The following is an 8,702-nucleotide window of genomic DNA, read 5'->3' as shown; positions in this document are numbered from 1 at the left end:
TGTAATACACAATTGTTTGTTTAGTGTGGAAATGAATGTCTCTCAAAGTAAGGTGTAGGTTTTAAAAACAATAGAACTGTAGAAAACACATCTACATCTAAAATGATCTAAAGGACAAAGTTTAAATGTCTTTACGGCTAGTTAAATTTGTAGTGTGATGAGGCAAATATGTTATGAATATGAATGCTGTGTTGCAATCACTATAAAAACTGCCATATTTTAAGCTCATGTGTAAGATTAGAAGGGTGTATACAGTAATGGAGCTTTGCTGATGGAAAAGTCTCCCACAGGTCTGATTTGTAGACCCTCCCAGAATCGAGTGTCGATGGAGGGTCTTCCTCCTTCTTAGCTCTCATTTCTTATCTCTGTGTTAAACAAAGGTTAAATCTGAACTATGCTGGTCTTTCTCCCTCACTCTCTTACAGAAATGCAAAAGAAAGCCTATGTAAAGTACCAAATATGAGTTATAATTGTTTGACTGAACTTCTAAAAGAGATATAAGAGAGTTACATTTGCTGAAGTTTACAGTAAGAATGTAAGATTACACTCAAGTGTCAATATGTTCATCTATTATGTTGAAATAAGACCAGAAGGTGTCTTCAGATTTGTGGACCACCAAAAGAGGGCTTAATCACAGGTTACCAGATTCCTCTAAAACTCCCAGCTGTTTCCTTCTCTGTTACCTGTCACTGAGCCTCTGGCACACGGCAGGACGTCTGCCTGACGAGTACTCCAGGGGGTGTGATGATGGATTATGCTGGCCTGCGTTTGGGTCCTGGAGGACACATCTTAGAGCTGCTCCACTAACTCCCAGAGTTCCTTTTTAGGTCGGGAAAGAGTTGTTCCCCTACCCCAACAGCTTCAGGCATTAGGTTGTTGGACACTGTATGCTACAGGCCTCACCCACTTGTGAACTGGTTTCCTGGTTCCAGAACATTTGCTTAAAGATAAATTATTCAGTAGATGGTTGATGCTTTACAATAGTCTTACAGTTTTTTTCGATTGCTAAACGACAGTGGGCACAACTGGAGTCACATGTGCAAAACTCTAACTACAGTCTGCACAGCAGCAGTTCATGTGGACCAAACTCTAGTTCATTTTTCATTGCTTGAACACAGTTTTCAAAACTTTACACACTTATCCCATGACTTTAAACACAACCTGCACAACACTGTGGATTTACAGCACTTTGTTCAAATGCTAACACACTGCTGTCAAAACTGTGAACCACACATTCAAAACACAATTGATTTCAGTCTTGTGCCTTTCAAACACTGCTGATTGCAATTTCAAATAAATAAAAATTCCAATTTCATATATATATTTCATATATATAAAATATTACCTTTCATGTACATTTAGTTTCTACCTTTTTTTCTCATTACTGTAATTCCGCAAATTACTACAGACTACTGAAGCAAACTGCTAATTTTCATTTACCTTAAAAAATTATGATGTTCTAGAAAAAATAATGTGATAAATCAATAAATAAATAATTCTTTAAAGAAAACATTACTTGGTGTGACATCACTGAAATTGTTAAAACTAAAGATATAAAGTTAGTATTTTGTGTATTTGTGTTTGGTGTTGGTGTTTTCCTCTCGGTGTGTTGTGGGTGGCGGTGTGTGTTGTCTCAGTGGGGGTTGTGTTTGGTGTTTGGCTGCACTGAGCTGTTTTGAGTCATGTGTTTAGAGTTGTGCTCAGGTGACTTTTGGTAGAGCGGACTGTGGTTGGAGTTTTGCACACGTAGCTCCAGTTGTGCTCACTGTCGTTTAGCAATCGAAAAAAACTGTAAGATTACGTACCAGCCTAAAGATTTAGAGCCACACAATCAGAAATCATGCTGGACTCTGATAACAAAATGGATCTGGATGTAAAAAAATCTAATTTGAGTTCCTTTCAGCTCGTGTTCCTCTCGTCTGCAATAATCAATATCACATTAAATGATCTAATAATGCTTTAGCAAGACAAAAATTCATTTTGGCAACCACAAAAAAAGTTAAATGCTGGAAAAATCCAATTGTGAGGCTGGGACAGTTACTGTAGCCAGGGTAACTTAAATATTATTGTCAAAGATTGCTATGACAAAATTTAGCCCCAACATTAGAGGTATGGCCTGAGTATATTTCTGTACTTGCAAGCTATTGTGTGTGTGTGTGTGTGTGTGTGTGTGTGTGTGTGTGTGTGTGTGTGTGTGTGTGTGTGTGTGTGTGTGTGTGTGTGTGTGTGTGTGTGTGTGTGCGCATAAGGTGTGCATACAGAGTCGCATTTGACAACATACACCCAATTCCAAAAGGCTCTCTTATGTCTTGTCCAGACACAAAGTGATCTCATCAAGTATTCTTGTAAAAACAATTATTTATGTCTTGAAGTAAACGTAATCAATCAGTTGAGAAATTTATCAGATTTTTGACGTGGCCCCATGCAGAACTCGCTCTTAAAGTGGCAGTACTGTCACTTGGAACCGGCATTCTGTGTCATTAATGTTAATCAAACAACAGAAAACAAAGGAAAAAACTTCTGGAGTCTTGCAAAAATTTTGATTATTTAAAAATTAAACAGGAAAGACATAATAATAAATAATAATTACTTGTACTTATAACGCACTATACATGGTTAGTCAAACTTCTCAAAGTGCTACAATTTTTAAAAAAATCAACAAAGAGAAAATTAAAAGATAAATAGCAGGGGCGGCTGGTCTATTATGGGCGCTAGGGCGCCGCCCTTCCTATCAAGTGTAAAAAAAGTTTTAAATTTGAAAAAAAAACACGACTTTCTTCTGTACAGGTGTACGTGTTTTACACATTAGAGGGGAGAGGGTCTTTTGTCTGCCAGCTTCATCGTGTGCCGCATATCATCATGTGTAGTTTTATTTGGGCGCCGAGAAAGGGCGCCCTCACTAACTAACCAATGGAGCTCTGATATGCTATTAAAACGTCACTGAATATGATTAATTCAACCAATCAGTGACACACAGTAATAATTCTCAGATGGGCACTTTGCCTGTGCGCACATTGGAGAATAACATGGAGTCTTTACTTGGTGTGGTCACGTGGCATAGAGATTCGGCAGGCAGAGCCTTTCTTTCTTGACAAGTTGACAATAGCGGTGCCGGTGGCACACGAGAAAGAGACCGTGCAATCTCTTCTTCAAACTCTGTTTAAAACAAACAAATACATAAAAAAATTTTTTAGCACCAGCCGCCACTGGTAAATAGTAAAATAAAAAATGAATATACAATGTTCTAACATTGTTCTAATTTCATTACTGCTCACGTGTCTTATAATGTTTAAGGATAGTATTTAAATGTGTACATATCCATTTAAAAGTCAACCCCCTCTTTTGAAAACGGCCCAAAAGTCATACCCAATCTAAAATTAGATAAAATTCATGAAGCCTTTGCACTAAAAGCATAAGTTTGGTTTCATTTCAAAGCACACACTTGAAAGTTTATTGTAATTTTTTGTGATAATGAAAACACTAGGTATGAAAGGCTTAAAAATACATTTCTAATAACTTTACAAAATACATTTGATACATCTTTATCAAAAACTAATTGTCCCTAAAAGAATCTAGAAATGCACTGCAGCTAAAGCCACAGGTCTGACCTTGTTGTGTTTCAAATCTGAAGATGATATCTTTAAAACTGAATTTTATGAAAGGTTTTTTAAAACTATAAGGTATTTTTAGAGAAATCTCAAAAATGATAACATTTGTTTACTCAGATCTTTGCAATGCATTCTTTAAATGAATTGTTTTAATTATTTATAACCAACTTAGAAAGAATGTCAAGGGAAATAAACATTCACACTTTTTCAGACAAATTATGGCCATCTATATCATTCTTTTACTGACAACGATCTATTCACAGTGTTTTAATCCCTCTTTTATTTTATTAAATGTCTCACTTTACCTTCTTTGCAGTCCCTCCAACGCATTATTAGCCAAAGTCTGCATATTTATGAGGGGGGGCACATTTTTTAAAATACACTGCACTTTCGGAGCATAAATTGCAGATTTTTGTGCGCAAAATATGCGAGGCTTGTATTATTTCATAATCCCCGCAATGAAAAATTACTTCTCTTCTAATCTTAGCAGAAAGTTGAAAAATGTTGCATTTACTTCACAGCCATGTCCCCTGTTGCCATGGGAACGTTATGAAGTGACGTGTGATTATGTGAGCTGCAAACTGTTTTTGCAAGTTCCCACAATTTCATTGCATAAATTGGCAGTAATATCCCGCATATTCCATCGCATTTTTTCAACAATCACAAAACTCACGTTTTTCTGGAAGGACTGTCTTTGAGTTTGTTTTAAATGGCCTTTTTTCCAAAACAAAAAAAATTCAATGAGGTTTATCATTCAAAATAATTCCTAAAACCTATTTTCCTTCCTAAAACCTAAATTTGTGTTGTTTTTAATTTGTCCCGTGGTGAAAACTGATAAAGGAACCCTGCCTTGGTTTGGTGCCTGTTTAGCCCAGGTTGCTATCTATTGTATAGAATAATATAATCAGTTGATTTTAAGTGTGCAGTCTGCTGTTTGTCTGATGAAGTACATCATTCTTCCATTAAATGTGATGTTTTTCAGGTGACTCACTTAATTGAAACAAGGGTTTGCAATGTATGTGCTTTCCTATTAAAAAGATCTAAGGATTACTGTGACATAATGCAGTGTAGGCCTCCTGCATTGGTTAGGTTTTGAGATTATTTTTGAGGATTTAGAACCAATGTTATGTGATTTATTTTAAACAAACTTTTCAAACTGTGTAAATGTTAAGTGGTTAAACGTTTCAAATAACGAATTGGGAAATACCACCTAATAAATTTCGTGGAGAAGTGAGTTTAGCCCAAGCTCAGCACATGGCCTAAATACTATCACAAAATAACCGAGCTGAATATGCACGCACTGCATGGGAGGTCAATGTCAGCGTGTTAATCACCTCCCTTCTGTGGTCCCAAAGATCCATCACTCAGATCTACTCTGAGGGCCAGGAGAATGCGAAGAACATAGCAGCCCTTGCTTTTATTGGATTTGATCATTACTAATATTCTCTGGAACGTCACTGAGTATAAATAGAACCAAAAAGAGCAAATTAAATAAAAAGAGAGAGACCGGCCTGGCATCATCTGGTGTTCTGGATACTGTGTTTTGATTGGATGTATGCAGAAGTGGGGTAAAGTGCTAGTACAAGCAGTAACAGAATGCCTAATGTGATCTCATGACTCTCTGTGGAGTAACTGCGGACACGTTTCAGGAAAATACCTTGTTGGAGGCTTTAGAAAGATGGTTGCAGTAATAGGAATGTGTGTGTGTGTGTGTGTGTGTGTGTGTGTGTGTGTGTGTGTGTGTGTACCTGGTAATTATCACGTTGTGGGGAACAATTGTCCCCACAAAGATAGGAATACCAGTATTTTTGTGACCTTGTGGTGACATTTAGATGTCCCCATGAGGAAACAAGCTTATAAATCAAAAAAATTATGTTTCTTGAAAATGTGAACTATCAGAAAGTTTTCTGTGATGGTTGGGGTTAGGGAATGGGGTAGGTAAGGGGAATAGAATATACAGTTTGTATGGTATAGAATGCATTACGTCTATGGAATGTCCCCACAAAACATGTAAACCAGAATGTGTGTGTGCTTGTGTGTGTGTGTGTGTGTGTGTGTGTGTGTGTGTGTGTGTGCGCGCGCGTGTGTGTGTGTGCGTGTGCGTGTGTGTGTGTGCGTGTGTGTGTGTGTGTGTGTGTGTGTGTGTGTGTGTGTGTGTGTGTACTAGGGCTGCTTGATAAGGGTGGGAAGAGACATTTTCTGATTTAGCATGTAACATCAATTCAGTTCCCACAAGCAGCTATGTGGAAAATATGTTTGACCGTTAGCTTGGATATTGGGCTGTATGTGACATAAGAAAGATGTTTCCTTATTTAATACTGTATTTAATTACCAAGAACTGTACTGTGTCAGTGTGTTTTCCATACTATTTTCTTCTTTTTCACTTACACAGCTGTCTTAATTGGATTTTCTCCGCTTACAGTAAGTTGAAAGGGTCTGCGTTCACCCAATACATACATCATACTTGTGTTTATTTGTGCTCGACATTCTTTTGTGCCTGGTGTAAATCACATCTCAAAGGCACATATACCTCATTATCCCGTTACAAGTCTAATTCCCCTTAAATGCACTGGAGAATATTCAGAGCTCATTTGTGGTGTAAACACTCCTTAACTGATCCAGATTACCTTCTCTTCTCCAGTTACCTTCCTCTTCTGTGCCACACAAAAACTCTTGACTTTTCTAAAGAACAAGGGTGAAAAGCCACCCTGGCCCCCACTGCAACTGATGAACATATCATTTTTTTCCACTTAATTAGACTTGTTAAATGTAATTACAATCTAATGCATTCCATGCTGAAATTGCGGCTCTGCAAAAGACCCATTTTTCCTGCATTCGACTGTTACTGTACAAAAGGACTGACCTGATCTGGTGTGCTTCTGGTGGAACCCAAGGCCATGAGCAATGGAACATGTCCATCATCCTGATTATTAGGTTGAGACCACCAGTGAAATCAGGGCCATTTGGTAGGCTCAATAACACTAAGAAAAAGGAAGGCTGAGGCACAGGAAGTGGGCCTAGACAGGCAATTGCTGAGGGAAGCACATTTCACAAGGGGCCCTGGCCAGACCTCGGCTAAAATCCCCTAAAACACAATGACAGGCTCAATTTAGGGCTGACATGGAGAATTGGTGGACTTCCAACATAGTACTTTAGAACATGTGGCAAGGTCCAAATGACCTTGGCTGTGTTACCATTTGTCTAGATGCGCAATGTAAATATTGATGATTCCTTTCACAGTTATGGCTTAGCAAGCAATTTTACCCAAAACAGCTTTACTGAAATTGTAACTGAAGTTGTAAAGCCAACGATTTATATTCTCATAGTTCCCTATGGTTACATAACTGTTAGGTTTGAAATATCAAATGCAAAAACAATACCCATGTACAGTGTAAAGCCTCTCCGCTTTTCATGGAGAAAAAAAGGATCCAAAAAATAATAACGAAGGTGAGCTTTATGTACAAGTCAGTAGTCAGAGTTGAAGTGCACCTCCTCTTAGATCTGACATCTTTGGTCCACTGATTCTTCTTCAACCAGCAGGGACTTTGAGATCCTGTGTGTTTTTACTTCATGACTACATGGGAGGTGCTTACTTTACGAGCCTACGTTTATGACCATGGCGCTTAAGAGCTGCTCAGGTTTCGTTGGCAATTATCTCTCCGCACACTCCAACACCCCTTGCCCCCAATCCCATCCCTTCTCCTGCCTGGGAGGACAGGGACCCCCTCTGACTAGTTGAATTAAGAGTTGAATTAAGATCTCCTCCTTCTTCTGCTCTTTTATCCCCAGCTCTATTTTTTAAGCAGCATTGATCCCTTTGCAGCTGGACTCATGTTTATTTTCTGGCTTTTGCAAAATACCAGAAAAATATGGCCGCCCACCGTACCAAATTCCTGGAGCAATAAATGACATTCCCCTGGGTCCTGCCCCAGTGGTCTCCTAGAGGTTCAAGAGAGCACAGGACCCAGACCTCAGCAATGTTCTTCTATGAGACATTATCACTGGTTCAGCCTGACTTTCATTCCAGGTCCAATCCAGCTCTGTCCATACAATAGTCAACATTTGAAGTGGATCAAAAAAGTTAATCAAAGACAAGAACGGGTATTGTTTTAAAATATTTTTAGACTCATTTTATAAAAGGTTTCAATCCACTTTAAATGTTGACTATTGTATATTTACCCTGTTATGTGACGTACATTCCACAATTATGCAAACTACATTTGTATCACTATGTATGTTCCTTTGGATCGAACTTATTACCTTTGTGCTGCTGTCCCAATGCTCTATCAGTTAAGCTTAAAGTGACGACTTCTGTTTGTGCTACAGACAAGAGTAAACTTTGTGGCTTGTTAAAGAAAAGAATGGTATTGCAATGCTGGGTTCACAACTTTCAGAAATGCAAACTATGCAGAAAAGAAATGCATAGTCAGTAGATTTTTCAAACAGATATCATACTACCCTAGAAAAATAATAAAAACTGTCATTGTAATATAAACTGTAAATTGTAATTGTAAAATACCTGAAAAATGGTTAATGTGGTTTAACTATAATAAAACAACGGTTACTTTTCAAAAAGTGCTGAATATAAGATTTTGCTCTGAGAAGACAAATATATCACACAAACAAAATAAACATGCATGTCAGCCACGTATTTAATGTGTTTCGAGTGATCTCACTTCTAACAGAGGGATGATGACACAGCACACCATCCATCATTTCTCTGTGGACCATTCTGACTGTGCGTTATGAACATTATAAACTTTTCCCGAACTGGTAACATTGTGCGCTGGATAAAATACAACAATGTTTAATTTCTAAATGCTTCTTGCAACAGACTGGGATCAACTCTGCCTTTGAACTTCACCATGCCTCAAAGCACAGACTGGCCTGCTTTGGGAGTCCTTAAAAACCTGGCTCCTGGCCCCAAAGATTGGACAGGGCTGGATTGGACCTGGGATGAACATCAGGTCGAACCAGTGATAATGTCTTCTAGAGCAGTGTTTCCCAATCCTGGTCCTCGGGCACCCCCTCCCAGAAAGTTTTAGATGTCTCCTTATTTAAAACACCTGATTTGACTCATCAGCCTCCTTCCAA

The sequence above is a fragment of the Misgurnus anguillicaudatus genome, chromosome 2 (genome assembly GCF_027580225.2).
Source record: "Misgurnus anguillicaudatus chromosome 2, ASM2758022v2, whole genome shotgun sequence".
NCBI classification, from domain to species: domain Eukaryota; kingdom Metazoa; phylum Chordata; class Actinopteri; order Cypriniformes; family Cobitidae; genus Misgurnus; species Misgurnus anguillicaudatus.
The sequence above is the reverse complement of the archived record's forward strand: the minus strand, read 5'-3'. Positions refer to the sequence as shown.